The sequence below is a fragment of the Haliotis asinina genome, chromosome 4 (assembly GCF_037392515.1).
Source record: "Haliotis asinina isolate JCU_RB_2024 chromosome 4, JCU_Hal_asi_v2, whole genome shotgun sequence".
Lineage (NCBI taxonomy): Eukaryota > Metazoa > Mollusca > Gastropoda > Lepetellida > Haliotidae > Haliotis > Haliotis asinina.
The window spans coordinates 20,282,612-20,299,650 of record NC_090283.1 but is presented as its reverse complement, the minus strand read 5'-3'; positions in this window follow the sequence as shown (position 1 = coordinate 20,299,650).

The window sequence follows — 17,039 nt, the reverse complement described above, 5'->3', positions numbered from 1 at the left end:
TGTACTGCCCAAAATAGTTTTCTACTTTTAAAGATATTTGTTAGCTAGTTTGAACTTCATTCATTCTATTAACCACTAGTTTAACGAAGGTCAGTAACTCACTCAACCACCACTGATATGGAGAGAGAGAGAGAGAGAGAGAGAGAGAGAGAGAGAGAGAGAGAGAGAGAGAGAAAGAGATACAGGGAGAGAAAGGGAGAGAAAGTGTATCCACTTGCCACGAAACAATGTAATAATGTGCAACAGTGTGTGACGTCATTGGTAGCAATACCGCCATTCAGCCTTCCAAGCCAGTGCGCTACGAGATTTATTCACCTCAAACGTTAATACATGTTTTACAATATAACAATCACCGTAAAACATGTTGTTCCAATGTTATGCTCTCATTCTCACTTGTCAGTTAGTACCAGTTTATAATATAAACTGCAGATTTCCTCTAAATACTATTAATACTATGGAGCTTTGTGGTTGGGGCGTCTGTTCCCTATGAACACATTATGGTTTGTAACAAAACTCAATTTATCAACTGCTTGTTTGTAGAAACTCAGGCATTCTATCAACCACTGGTGTGGTGAAGATCAGTCATTCTGTCAGCCATTGGTTTAAAGAAGATGAGTCATTCTATCAACAACTGGCTTACAGAAGCTGAGTCTTGCTATCAAAAAACTGATTTGTATAAGGTCTTTATGTAGAAAGCCAGTCACTCTATCAACCACTGGTTTGGCGAATTTCACAGTGTGAACTGACTTGTAGTGTTTCCTCTCATTCCTGAGTCTGCATGTGGACAATGAAGAGTATTTTGAATATATTTTACTAACGCCTCACTCAACAAAAATGAAGCGTCTCTATGGTATTTACATCGGTATTTGCATGTTGTAATGGTTCTCTGCAATTATAGTACTAACTGTTATTGTATATTCTGAGGGAAGAGGCTGAAAGGGGTTCTACTCAAGTATATATTCTCAATGATAGAAAAGCTGGAGAAAAAGGAATACACAAACATGCACACTAATGACTGTTAATTTACAAGAGGTTTAAGTGGACAATTTTTCACATGGTGAATGCATCTAGCACTTGTACCAGAAGTCAACATTCTTCTGAGTCTACATTCTTGTGTTCGATGACACTAGACTCGCAGCCTATCATCTACATAAGCATCGCATATAAGGAATAAATCTAAGACAGACCACCTATTAATGGAACTACTCACTGGCTCACACTATCAACCACTGGTTTCTCAAACACAGATTTAATTACCGATGTTAGACCATTTGAGGGAGATACAAGACCACATACTTCCAACAGGGCATCAAGGATAAAATATAAGCCTCACTAAATTTAGAATCGCTAAGAAGTGAAGACGGCACTCACTCACCCACTCTATCAACCACTGGGTTTGGCGAAATTATTACACTTTGATAAAAGTACCATTTACTGACATCATGCATCATGGGTGAACATCAATCTTACTGAAAGTAAAACCCTTCATAACTGAACATCTCACTCACACTATCAACCACTGGTTTGTCGAAGTAAGATTTGATTGCAGAGGATCATGATACTGTTGCTCCTTGGTGAAAACAAAAGGCCACGCATGTACGAGATGTTTGTAACTGAAGACAAATCCCTTTTAAAACGGACAATTTCTTCACTCGCTCACAATATCAACCACTGATTTGTCAAAGCAAGGCTTGATTGCGGAGGATCACGATATTGTCATTCCTTGATGTTGATAAAAGATCACTTACTGAGGACAGATTATTAAGGGGACCCACGTCCTCCCTTACTTTCTCTATCAGCCACTGGCTGTATGGATTATATAACAGTTCTCCGTGGTGTTATAACTAGTCTATGTACAAACAATGTCAGTTAATCCAGGCACAGTGTCCAGAGCCGAGAGCGCAACCCTGTAAATTCCTCCATAAGTATTCTAATCGGTTAAATACTGTTTACACATTTGTTCTAATGGTCCAAACAGTGGTACCGAGAGTAATTGGTAACAATTAAATCTGTTGCATGGGGAAAATTCGGCACAATCGGCAACAGTCGTCTCCATTCAGTGTTTCTGTCACTGCAGTGAAACTCGTTTATATGCACTTTCCATCTGTGTCAATGAATATGTTCTGGCTCCTCACACTGCTATAACACATCAGGCTTGCATAAAGCAGTGCACAGAGTTTGACAATATATGCCATGTTTATTGAAGGTAACTTCGGAACAAGTAATAGTGATTACGAACAGACAGAAGAAAGAGAAGACGGTCTACATGGGCGACAGCTTCAATCATTCAACACGTTACACACATCCATGTCTAATCTACGATTCGCAGACCAATGAACTGCTTTGCGCAGATTGTTCCGAACAACCTTCACATGCTGGCCAGACAGACTTTATTGATGGCTGTTCAAATGTATCTACCTGTCAGTCCGTCTGTTGGTGGGTTGTCATTGTTATTTGCAGTGGATTAATATACTTACGCTTGAACATGGAACAACACTTTGATCCGTTTGCACTGCTATGTAGATATTTCTTTGAAGAATATATGTATGTAGTGATAGCTACTGTAATTTAAAAGAAATGAATCACCTAGATACAAATTACAGTAAACAAACACGACGACTCATAATCCTCTATGTCCTAATGATACCTAACTTCATAACTCTGAGTTTTTGGCACTGATTCAATTATACCACCTTTCCATGATTTGTGGACCACGCCATTAGTAGAACAACAATATTTCATCAACAACGTTTCATTGTTTAACAGTTTCAGCAGGGACTTCTACCATACAGTAGAGGCGTTCGAGAACCCAGTCTCTATTCCACACATAGGTATAATGTCTAAAGTCTATTTATGGTGTCTCCCACCGTGACATTGCTGGAATATAAGCGGAGTGAAACCTCATTCAGCCTTTTTTATCTTAATAAATGTCGATTGTTAATGCAAATTGTCAAACATTTATTCCAGATATACACAGTGGGCAAGAAATAACCATATCCTCACTCACTCACCCGCATTGCATACAGGACATAATTCACACTGAAGATATACATTACCAGAATATATCACTCACTCACACTATCAACCACAGGTTTGAAATTTGAAATGAAAGTATCTTAAATAGGTGACAGAAACCGAGTTTTCAACAGGTTCCCAAAAGAACACATCGAGAAGTGTATGGGGGAAGCACAAAGGAAGGGCCATAACTCCGCCTGGCTTCAATCAGAGCAATTTGTGTGGTTCGGTAGCACAGCTTGTAACTTAAAAACAATTGGCAAAAAAAAAATGACTGTATCTAGACTTAAATCCAGTGGGTATCTTGCATTAACTTGAATGTGTAATGGTGCTTGCATTGGGAAATTTTGAGAGCTCTACCACTTTAGTGTTACGGAATAAGTCATTAAGACAATTCGAAATGTATTTATTAAACTTTAAAGTGAAGATTGAAGGGGTAGGACTGAGGGGCAGTGTTTGCTGTAATGCATGGATACATATGATATTTGCGCCACATGTGGTTGGATGATACCAGCGCATGTTTGTAAAGTTCGTATGCACTATATCAACGTGTCCGCAGTCTCCAAACCATCTGTAAAGAAACATTTCGGCCATTTTGTCGACATTTCGGCCATTTCGTGTTTGAACTCCACACAGACAGACAGACACCCTGTTGTGGATGTCTAAGCACTTGCACTTGTAATGCAGGAATGCATCTTGTGTCATAAATTTGACGACAGGGTGTCAAGGATAAAACATATGCCCTTAGTGAAGTTAGAACCCTTATCAACTCACTCTATCAACCACTGGTTTATGAAAGCTAGATTTAATTGCTGATATTGTTCCTATTTGATGTAGATACACGGCCACTTCCTGCCGACACTTCCTGCCGACAGCGTGTCAAAGATGAAACAAAGTCTTTATGAGGTAAAAGGTCACTCCGACACAGTGTTCAGAGCCGTGAATGTCACCTCGTAACTTCGGCTATATGTCGTCTCAGCAATGACAAGCATTTACACATTTGTTCCAGTGGTTAATACAACTGTAAAAAACTACTGGGTTACAATTTAAATCCATGGGATTTCTGTATACTGGCTGGAGATACGTTTTGGTGACATTTGGCTAAATATGGGATTCACTTGTAGTCACTGGTGCCTCCATTTATTCGTGACTGCGCTGAAACTCATATAACCGCACTTGACATCTGGATCAATGAATATGTCTATAGCTCCTCTGGATTCAGTATAGTATTTTGATATTACTGAAGGTAGTGTAGCGAGTTATCCAACAAGTGGCATCTTTAAAGACACGATCAGCTCTGTCTGTCTGTCTGTCTGTCTGTCTGTCTGTCTGCCTGCCTGCTTGCCTGTCTGCCTGTCTGTCTGTCTGTCCGCTTGCCTGTCTGTCTATCTTCAATGCTGTGTGTGACAATTTGTTTTAATATGTTAACAATCAGTTGTCGTACACTGTTCTTTGTAGTGCACTGTCTTTTATGAATATGGAAGGCTTTTATGCGTTCGTGAATGTGTGTGCTACTTGGAGAAATGATGTAATTGAAAAGAAATGGAAACACTGGAGTCCATTTACAATGATTGAACAATGCATTTCAAAAGAAATTAAACACTGGAAGTTTTTTTTTCAGAACGTGTAAATACGGCAGCAAGTACAAATTTATGCCAAAATGATATCTTACTTCAAAAATCGCAGAAAAGTCGGCCCTTACATCATGACAAGGGGACTTGATCATAAGCAGAACATAAAGAGAAACAATAACAAAATTATTTTAAACTGCTTTAGCGGGGACATAATTTACTTTTAACGCCTTGTCTTTGTTTCGCCTTATACAAGACATTAGAGAGGGAGAGAGAGAGGGGGAGAGAAGGGGAGCGAGAGAGGGAGAGAGAGAGAGGGAGAGAGAGCGGGAGAGAGAAAGGGAGAGACTATCCAGTAGCCGTGATACAATGTGACGCCATTGGCAGCAATACGGCTATTAGCCTTTCTAGCCAGTGTACTACGGGGTTTATTCCCCACTCCCATTACTACAAGTTTACTATCTAACAATGACTGTACAACAATTTGTTTCAGTGTTACTCACACTGCGGATGACTTCTCAGCCAGTACAAATACACATGTCATTTCCTCAGACAAGATATAAGATGAAAAATATGATTAAATGGAACATATAGAAAAATAGAATATGTCCATGTTTTCAGAACGATAATACTTTTGGGTCTTTGATGTTGGGGCATCTGTTGCCTATGAACATAACATTGAAGCAACACTATCAGCAACACTATCAACCAATGGTTTAACGAATCTCACAATATCAACCACTAGTTTGTAGAAGATCACTCTATTAACGACTGATATGTGGAAGGTTTGTTACAATATCAGTCACTAGATTATACAAGCTCAGCCACAATATCAACCACTGATTTGTACTTCTGTATTTCTATTAACCAGGTTTACCACAGCTACACTAGCAACCTTTAGTTTAGCGAATTTCGATCACAGTGTGAACTGCCTTCTTGTGTTTCTGCTCATTCCCGAGGCTGCATGGAGACAATAAAGAGTGTTTTGAATACATTTTACTAACGCTTCTCTCAACAAAAATTAAGCTTCTCTACTATGTGGGCAATTTCCTCACAAACTGTATTAGCATTGAGAGGGGGTGTCGTGATCATTAAACAGTCAAGCTTAAAACGTATTTACATGTTTCGGAAAGTCATAATTTTTTTACTGAAGTTATACTAACTGCTGTTGAGGGAAGATGCAGAAATGGGTTCTACTCAGGTTTACAATCTCAAGGATAGAATAGAAAAGCTGGATAAAAATCTGTGCACAAATATGCACACTAATGACAGTTAATTCATAGGTAAAAGACGTCTTAGTGCACAATTATTTACATGGTGAATACATTGGCACTTACACCAGAAGTCTTTGAACTGTGTCTACATTCTGGTGTTCGATTGTATTAGACTCACAGTCTGTTACCTACATAGCACCGCCTAGGCATAAATCTAAGGCAAACCTCATATTAAAGGAAATACTCAGTGAATCACACTATCAACCACTGATTTCTCAAACCCAGATTTAATTACCGATGTTAGTGTAGTTTGAGGGAGATACAAACCCACATACTGCCAACAGGACATCATTGATAAACTATAAACATCACTATAAATGGAATCTCTTATAAGTGAACAAGTCACTTATTAACTCACCCTGTCAGCCACTGGCTTGGGGAAACTAGATTGCATTCCCTAAATTCTTACACTTCGATAGAGGTATCATGTACTGACATCATGCATCATGGATGAACATCAACCTTACTGAAGAGAAAGCCCTTCATAGCTGGACATCTCACTCACATTGTCAACCACAGGTTTGTCAAAACAAGATTTAATTGCAGAAGATGGTGATATTGTTACTCACTGATGTTGACAGATGTTACTGAATATGATTTTATTACTATTTTATGTATATACAAGGTCAAGACACAGTGGTGAGAGTCAATTTACAGGGTGTTTACAAATTTGTTCTAAAGGTTCAAACAGTGCTACAAAAAGTACGTGGCTATAATCTAACCTCTGATATGTGGATATGTCTTTAAAGCGTGTATGTGTGTAGTGGGAACTATTGTAATTAAAAAGAATGTAGTTGCCTAGTTACTTATTACAGGAAATATTTACGGCGGCAAGAATTAATTCATGTGGAAACTTTACTTCACAGCTCACAGGCTTTGGCATTTCGTCAGTTATATACCATCTTTCCACGATTTGAGAACTACGCCATTAGTAGAAAAAACATGAGAAATGTTTGAGCATTTCATCAACAACACTTTACCTTTTAACAGCTTCAGTAGGGACTTTTATCATGCAGTTAGAATAATTAATGAGTGTACTCCTCACTCACCTACTTATTAACTCAACCACTGGTTTGTTGAAGCCAGATTTAATTACCGATATTATGGTACTTTCCGGGACGTAGAAGGCCTATTATTGAGAACAGTGGATGACAGATGACATATATACCTTACAGAAGTCAAATTCTTAATATTTGTATAACCCACTCGCTTATTCTATCAACCATTTGTTTGTCGAAGCTAGATTGTATTTCCTATATTATCACCCTGTGATATAGATTCTAGGTCACTAACACAGAGTGCCATAGAGACATGCAAACCGTACAGAAGATAGAGCCCTTAATGAGTGAACACTCATTAACTACTAGTTTGTCAAAAGCTAGATTTAACCGTAGGGGATTGTGAAATTGTTACTCCTTGGTGTAGATGAAAGGTTACTCACTGACCACAGGGCATCGCATAACCTGGGGCGGTGGGGTAGCCTATTTTTTAAGCGTGGCAAGGTGTCGAGTGTGGCATAAAACAGCAAACAGTGCTAAGTGCAACATTCAAATATTATCTTTCTACATTGTATGAATGGTAGAGAGGGAAAAAACACTCATATCCCATGGCAGGCTGGCTGACCGTGGATCTAATGACGTACAGTGTCTTGGGGATTGCCACCTATTATGTTTTTCTTTGGACTCGGAAAAGTTAACGAGTTAATTCCAGCGCTTCAGTATCAGCATTTAACTGTATGCGATAAACATAATGTTTCTTTTCTCTCGAGCCCACCTGTGACCGGGTGTAAAAACCTTGGAGTCAACTTTGTGTGCAGACTCTTTCAGTGTTGTCACAACCCCTAGCCTACAGTACACAACCCTGTGCACTTAAAAGAACCCACGAATCCGTTGGTATATGACCAGGTGGTGGCCACATGAACACGTGCATACTCCTAGTTGCGGGTACAGCAACGTGCAGTAAACTTGGACAAAGTACTGTGACTATGTGTCCCAGTCCACCCAGCTGTCAATTGGGTACCTCGTTAGGATGAGAAAACCACAATAAATTCGGTGCGCCTAGTGGCAGCAAGAGTTGTATACTCCCCAGGGAGTTGAGATTGAAATACGATGTGCTGTTGAGACTGACATCCAGTGATCGAGGGAAAAATACAAGCGCCCTGAGCATGCACTAGTGCGTGGATATGTGCGATGTATGAATATACTATCTATATCTATATCAATATCTGTATCTATATCTATATATCATGGCCGAAGAGTCAGTACGGCTGTTTGACCCGAGTAATGTAACATAGTGCTGTACAGTGTGCGATAAGTTGAGATATGTTATACATGACATTTACATAGAGTATGTCTGTGCTACTTTAACTCAAATCCTACACAGTTCCTGCGCAACAGTAGTATCACTGAAAACTCGGTATCGTGTGGGCATATATATGTATCAGATTCACATTTTGGAAGGATAGCTTCTTTAGGCATGTGTTAATTATGGTGTTTGAGCCTCCATAATTAGGCGGCCTTCGTCGAACTCCAAATAGAGTATTTCTGTGCTACTTTAACGGAAATCCTACACAGTTCCTGGGCAACAGGTGTATTGTGTCTCATAGTTCCTATTCTGAAAACATCCAGGTTGTTAGGGGCTGTGCTAACGAATTGAAGCCGCCTACAAATATCGGAAGAACAGCCGTTCACGAAAACTAAGACGACGCGGCCCTCAGCCTGATTCAGGTACGAAATGATTCATTTTCACAACACAACAATAGCCATGATCTTGTTAATATCAGGGTATAGGAGTATTTTTCATTACTACATGTATACCTATATAGCTATATATTTTGAGTGTTTGAGCCCAGTTATTAATTAATGATGGTCAGTCGTGACCGATCTCTTAAAATGCTAACAAACATTGGCCTTTTCTGGCACTTTGAGAATCTTTCGTAACCATAATTCCAGTATTTTATCAATAGAATATGTTATACATGATATGCAAGATAGGTAGAAAGACCATCAGTGCATATAGGAAGGAAAGCACCCTCGTCTTAGTCGTGAGATAAACTGCCGTGGACAAGTACATGACGTCACGGTGGAACGACTCAAACGTTCATGCAAATGTTCCTGGTGGAAAAACAGTAGCCATAGTTTTGAAGCTGTTGTACCAGTTTCTTACGCTAATTAATTAAGGATTGTGAGTAAATATGAATAATACTGATGGTGTTGTTTAGAGCGGACTATGTTGACGATTCATGTTCATGAGATGCATTTCTTGTCTGATGGAAAGAACTGTGCCACTGTAGTCTTCACTAGGCTAGACTGAAGGTAGTGTACGCTTCCGGTGTGCAAATAGGGCTTTGTTCTACAATATACTGATATAAAGTCTGTAATATACTAATATATAGTGAGCATGCGTGCGTGGGAGGGAGAGAGAGTCAGTGAAAAATTCCACGGCATGGTACGCTGTACAGGGGCTCCTTGCATGGGAACATAAAGTTAGAAATGGATTCGGGATTCGAGGTTTGTTTTCATATTCGGGATTTAAATCCCGAATTTGATTTTTGTTTTCAGATTCGGAATTATTTTCAGATGTGTGTATGTATGCATGTATGCATGTATGTATGCATGTATGTATGTCTGTTTGTATGTATCTCTGTATGTATGTTTGTAAGTATCACTCTATGTCTCTCTGTCTGTCTGCATGCATGTACGTATGTATGTATGTATGCATGCATGCATGTATGTATGTGTGTGTGTGTGTATACATACATACATACATACATACATACATACATACATACATACATACATACATACATACATACATACATACATACATACATTTAAATTTTTAAATTCGAACCCCGAATCCCGAATCCCGAATCCCAAATCCCGAATCCCAAATCCCAAATCCGTTTCTAACATCAGGTACCTTCCTTTCATGAAGCAATCTTTACTAAGGTTAACTCCCGTTCTTTAGCATCGCACTAACGTAACCTTAGTGACCAACGATGACCTTAGTGCTTTGTGAAAGGAGATCCAGTACTCAAAGGATAAACGTCTTTCTATCTTTCTTTCCTTCTATCTATCCACAGATGACAGGGTGCGAGGCTGGTCGTGGGGCCTGACGTCATCGCTGGCGACGTGACGTCACAGCTGGAAGTGCTGACGGCATAGCCTCTGTACTCTAAACTCACCACTGTAGATACCTGTACCCAGCTGTAAGGTACTGATCGATGCCCGTTATGGTCTGCAGAACGGAAAACGGCAATGTGTGTGAAAATATACTTTCAAATACCTAATGCACTCAACACTATCAATTCAGTTGTGTTCACATCTCCACTGAAATGCTCCTGAATGATTGTTTGGGCTGCAGGTGTCGCTGAGGGCACACCTACCCAAGACATATACCCCGGATATTATCCTAGCCAGAGTCATAACACAGAACAGTACTGCATAGGGTACCCTAAACTGCCATAGGGTCCATAGTGTTTAACCCCTGTTGTTCTGATTCGTTTCTTCTGGTTACGAGTGCACATGCTGTCCATTGCGGCATATAAGGGAACTGTACGTAGTACACTTTGTAGGTTTATCCTGGAGACAGTGTACTACAACAGTTCGATTTGGAAAAATCGGTCTCCTCTCAAAAGGTCTCCTCTCAGACAACACAAATAACACAGCCTGTCCAGGTGATGGTCCAAAAGTGGCAAGTGACAGCACCCTAGCGGGTAGAATTTGGAACCTGTAAGCTACAGTGAAGATGCGGCTTTCAATTGTTTTTCAGTTCTAAAAGACCACAACGGGCGGGATCATGTGGTCAGGCTCGTTGACCTGACTGAGTCACGTTATTTCTATTATAAACACCAGTTGGTCAACATGTCCGAAATGTCACAGACCAACGTACGTTATATGGCTGTCATATTGCTGTATGTGGTCTTACAAACCAAACACAGAGTCACACAGTCCTCTACAAAGAACAAAATATTGTACACAGTTCAGAATGTATGTTATTATTTTCATCTTTAAAATAAACACACGAAAGCGGCTGTTGAAGAATTTAGAAGTCTTACCCGAGTGCTGGCAATATTTTCTCTCTCATCGGCATCGTACGCTCAAAATAAATAAAATCAAATTACAAATTTATGTCATCTGGCTGTTACATGTTGTTGAAACTGTAGGCTACAGAAAACCTGTATTTTATTTCGAACATCTGGATTATTTATTTATTTCTTGCAAAGATATGTGTTAGATTTGCTAAAGATATACTCTCACATATAAAATTGGATTTTGCCGTAAATACCGTTTCTTCTTGGTGAAAATAACTATGCAGCATAACTTCATGGAACAGACCGCGAACTGGCCGCCAGACACACGAATATCTTGACCACTGTCGACTTGCCCACTAGCCACCGACAGACCGAAGATCTGATATGGTCACAGCATATTTGTCATTTATACATTTATCCTGAAATCTGCAAGACTGAAGGGTTGTAATATGGTTAAAGTGTTAGTGTGTTTCTTGAAGTATATATTGTCATGTTAGGGTGTTTGTGTTCTGCGTTACTACCTGCAAAACAAACTTTAAAGATATATCACGGTAACTGTCATCATATACAAAAGGTCTCATGGAATGTCTGCTGGTCTAGAACGGAATACTATAACTTACACTGACTGACTGACTGACTAACTGACTGACTGACTGACTGACTGACTGACTGACTGACTGACTGACTGACTGACTGACTGACTGACTGACTGACTTCTTTTGCGTTAACCGTCTGACTCGGATAAGTAAATACGCAGGCAAACCATCACTTTGAGTGAGTGAGTTGAGTTTTACGTCGCACTCTCATCACTTTGAAACACTGATACAATGAATTCATTGAATTGTTGTTCAAAGAATGCAGTTATCAAAATTTTGAAATGCCAATGAGCTTACTTTTCACACAGTCATCGAGCGACCTAGCGATGGTCACGTGACCTGATAAATAATGTTTTATGTATGCGCAATTCAATTAACTCCCTGGATGCCGAGTTTTTCTTCAGGCGCACATCTTTGTAAGGTTTGGAAAGTGAACGTTGTGCAAGATTTGCGCTCACGTGGTCCTGGATCTGCGTACGGCCACAAAATTGCACAGAAATGTAGAATATTTAATGTCCTATCCGTTGGTATAAATATAACTGCGGCTACCTCAGGGGGTTGAGAAATAGACGCTGCTAAAGGTTGTCCAAAACTTTTGTGTGTTGTCCGTTTTTCATCGTGCACCAATAAAAGCACTCTGCTATGAATTATATAATTTGGCATCTTTACGGAAAGTGTGAGCGAAGAAAATACAGCTTGATATTTTAATGACATAAGTGTATATGAAATGGATGTATGGGCTAATGCATAATGTCATACTCACAAAATCAAAAATGACCCGCAATAAATGTCAAAAACCGATTTTCTTCTACGACGTCATGCACGTATAAAGATAAGGGGGCATAACTCAGATCACGTGGAGAGAATTTGCTGTGGATACGGACAGTATATTTTCGTTATGTTTTGTTCACAGTGAACGAAACTATTCCAGTACAAAGTTACCCAATGTGAGAGAATACCTTTTTGTAGTTTCACAATTTGTAAGAAAAGAATTCAGTGGACTCCATCAAAAAACAGGTAATAGCGAATTGGATGTCCCTATCCAATGCATAATTTATTTCTAAGAATCCCATAATTCTCCTGTTTGTGTACATGTATTTTGATTAATTTTGCATCATTATTAACGGAGTAACAGCCACATTTTCAAATGTAATGAAATAACTGAAAATAATGCTACATTTTAGTTGACTTCACGGCATGTTTTGTGCATTTTGTGACGTCGGAAAAAGACGACACTGGTTGCTGATTAGTATATATCTAACCTAATTTCAACTCAGTGTGTAAAAGATCTCGGTTTCTGTGTTAGAATTCAGCACTTTTTAGCCAAAATATAACATGAATGATTTTATCACTGAAATAATGTCCTGAATATATCAACAATTACACTTTTTTTTAGAACAATACTTTGAAGATTAATTTGGGAATGTCAAAGGGTTACAAAACTGTTTCAGTCAAAAGTCGTTCGCCGCTGAAGTTTGTAAAGAAGTCACTCGATTTGTAAACGAGTTACTGAAAAAGTGTGTGCAAGTACACAGCCCAAGGTCGGGACACAGTTATGACGTCCGTATCGCCAGGTATGACGTCACGACGCCAAGGTAGCAGGTCTGGCAGACATCCAGCTGTTCCCAGCCGATGTTTGAAAACAAGACACTTTCCTTGTGTGAGCAGCAGCTGGGTGCCGAGACCGGGGACAGTGTCATGACGTCATCATAGCCAGATATGACGTCACGCCGCGAACACAACAGTTCTGGCGGCAGACCTTCAGCCGAGAGACTGTTTTCATCTCGGGGAGAGATAATGGTGTGTGTGTGTGTCTTGTCTAAGCACTCGGTCTCTGGATGACCACCCATAACACTTACAATCGGACTGACACAAGAGAAATTCGCCATTGAAGAAAAATGGTTCCAAAATTGAAAATTGGTGACAATATTAGCAAACAGAAGCGTGCACTGTTAACCTTAAAATAAACCCTAGTGTGTGGGCAATTCCGTATGTGGTGTAGTTCATTTCATTATATTTAAGTACGCATGCGCACACGTGATTAAAGAAGGTATAGTTTTTCGGGACATCTTTCATAAGTTAAAACTTATTTACAAATTGAATCTATCTGATCGTTTGTTAAAACCATTTATTCTAAGTTGAGTAAGATTCTGTGACTTAAATTTTCCTTTGGCCAGGTAAAATTATGAGGATTGTTGAGGATTGTTTGTTTTAAGTAAGATTCATCGATACGGTTTTCTGCAAACAGACTTTTATTTTACTTTCATTCAGCTAATTTGTCCGTAATACTGAGAAGAGAGGTCCACTTCATTGCCATAAATATTTTGGAAACATGAAGCCGAAATACCAGCAAATGTAGTTTAGGGGAGCGAAAGAGCGAGATTAGTTCATGGCAAACAGCGAAGAGCAGACGCTATGCTATGCTATGCTTTGCTATGCTATGCTATGCTATGCTATGCTACCAGGCAAACCCCCTAACCCCCCCCCCCCCCCCCTTCACCCACACACTCCACATCCCACACCCCACACCCTACATCCAACGCACTTGCAACTCATATCATATAGGTTTTGAAGACTGACGGACGGACGGACGGACGGACCGTTTGCCTCTGAAGAATGTTGTACAGTGTAACACAGGATATCCGCACCGCATGATATCTTGGCTCGGTATTATGTAGCAGAATGTTGGATAACGTCGGATATGATATCATAGCCACAACGAGCACATAGGTATCTATGCTTTATTATATCAACTCGATTGATAAACGGAAAATACCATTCTTACTCAAAACACAACCGCACTTTCTGCAAACACGCGTCAATGAGCTGTGATGACCAAGCGCACGAAATAATTGTTTTCCCTCAATCCCCCTTCCAATCTCACTCACTCACTCACTCACTCACTCACTCCACCCTACACCGATCAAGTGAAGGATGTTGTCAAGTAATGGTGGTGTACATGGTCAAGACATGCAGTGAGGGGGGGTAAAGCCACCGGGTGGTTCATATTGCTTGTTTTTCACAGCATCGCTACATTTGGCCCAGGTGAAGTCACGAAATGTATGTCGCCTCATACAGTAGCATGCGAGTATGGCCTTGGTACCACCCACGATTTATACAGACAATTTCCGCAGCCATGAATGCAACACTGAAACACCTCCTTTCATATATTGTAGAAATAAATGGTAGGGGAATAAAACTCATATGATATAGGCTTGGAAGGCTGACTGGCTGGTATTGTTGTACAGTGTTGGACCTGAGAAACATAGTATCATAGCTACAGAATCAACAATCAATATATTGTGTGCCCGATATTGCATTGGGAGATGATTAACATTATTATAAGAGGATGTGATTAGAGGCTGTTATTTATTTGTTTTGTTTCTTTGTTTCTTTGTTTGCATGCATGGGAATGTTTTGGAGGGAGGACCGCGTGCATGAGAGTAACTGACTGACTGACTGACTGACTGACTGACTCCCATCCCCGACTCCTACACCCCCTTTCCCAGACACATGAACGCACGCGCCGACACACGCACACGCACACGCACACGCACACGCACGTACATACACAAGCACACTTAGTCACAACGTATGAACAGTCCGTAGGCATACAGTTAAAGACTTGTTAGCTATTCGACAATGACTCCTCTCATTTCAAGGTTAAACCATTACAAAACGCTGTTGAAATTCTTTCTACGTACTGGTAACGGAGGTGGTGAATAAAGCTCGTATCTCTCGGGCGGTAAGGCAGAATGGTCGCTTGACTCCGACTGACGTTGCAACATGTTGGACAACGTCGGACATTGCGTCACTGGCAAAACAACCACACATGCTTTATTATATCAACATGATTGGAATTTATAAGGTATGTATGTATTTGTTCTCTGTGCATGCGTGCGTGTATCTGTCTGTCTGTCGACTGGTCATGCTCTCTCTCTCATGGTTGACACATGTCATCGTATCCCAATTACGTACATTGATGTTCATGCTGTTGATCACCGGATTGTCTGGATCATTTACAGAACGCCGCATAAAGCATGAACATTGCTGTGTCAGAACTACACCAAACCATTCATCCATAACGGGCTTTTATCAAATGAGTGAGTGAGTTACGTTTTACGCCGCTTTTAGCAATATTCCAGCAATATCACGGCGGGGGACACCAGAAATTGAGCTTCACACATTGTACTCATGTGGGGAATCGACCACGGGTCTTCGGCGTGACGAGCGAACACCTTAACCACTAGGCTACCAGACAGCCCCTTTTATCTAATGCACACAAATAGAGTAATGCATACAAATTACTGAAAAGTGGCCAGTCGTTCGCCTGAACCATTTACTAGAGGCAAACATTGGAATTAACTGATGTCCAGCAAGCAGGAGCTTGTTGATATGCTTGTGAGGGTGTAGCAACATTCTTTCTACATTGTATTGATGGAGGGGTAGAAGAATATTCATATCGCACGGGTAGGAAGGCACTATGGCAGCTTTGTTCTGGATAACGTTGCACAATGTTGAACATGGTATCAGCAGCCATACATACTCGAATGTTATATTATGTCAACACGATCAATGCATGAAAAATACTATACCCGACTAAATCTTCTATATGACACAAACTGCAAGGCGTAGGTACTACATAACGGGTTTCATGAACTGCATGATGGCATGGCTGCTCGTACAGGTACAATATATCAACACTGACGGGGTGACTGCTGGTGCCCTTCTCTCCATGGATTTCTGTTCATGCTATCAGAAATAGCATGATCCAGACTTCATGGGTCATCATGCCCGATCATCTGAGTATCAGCATGCTTGGAGAGCAAACCACTGATGCAAATAGTCTAGCCGAAGGAAATGCTCTTTAATGGTTATTTTTTTTCTATTTACAATTTTTGGGGGTTACCTGTTCACATTTTACAGTTGACCGACTGTCGATACTGATGTATTAACACCATCATTCACCAACAGCAGTTAATTTTAATGTAATCCTAAACATCTACCACTTCTGTCCTGGTGAGACAGGGCATCCTCCAGAGTCCTGTTCCACCAAATACCAACCTATAAGCTGTGTGACTCTGAACACACAGAGTTTACACTATGTTCGCTCTGTCTTACTCTATCCTCAACTGTCCGCCTATCATACCTGCACGATCAAAACTTGCATAATCAACCCCCAAAGACATGCATAATTATGGCCGACATTAACGGTCAGAACAATTATTGGGGAGTACTGATACAAACAACAAGGGAAAGATCCAAATCTGGTATTCGCCATCTCAAAGATGGTGACTCTCTTTTAACAAATCCAACTGAAATTGTAAACAAACTTGCAGAAGCTTTAGCAAACCACTCCTCGTCATGATAATTGCCAGGATTACAATGAAGCTTTCCTCTTCACGAATTGTGTGTTGCCCTGGGGCAGGCTCAAGTACCTGCGACAGGAGTTGATGATATTTATTATCGGCTTTTGAAACACCTCCCTGATACAAATTTGGAACCTCTACAGAATATATTTGATGACATTTGGACAAACGGAAACTTT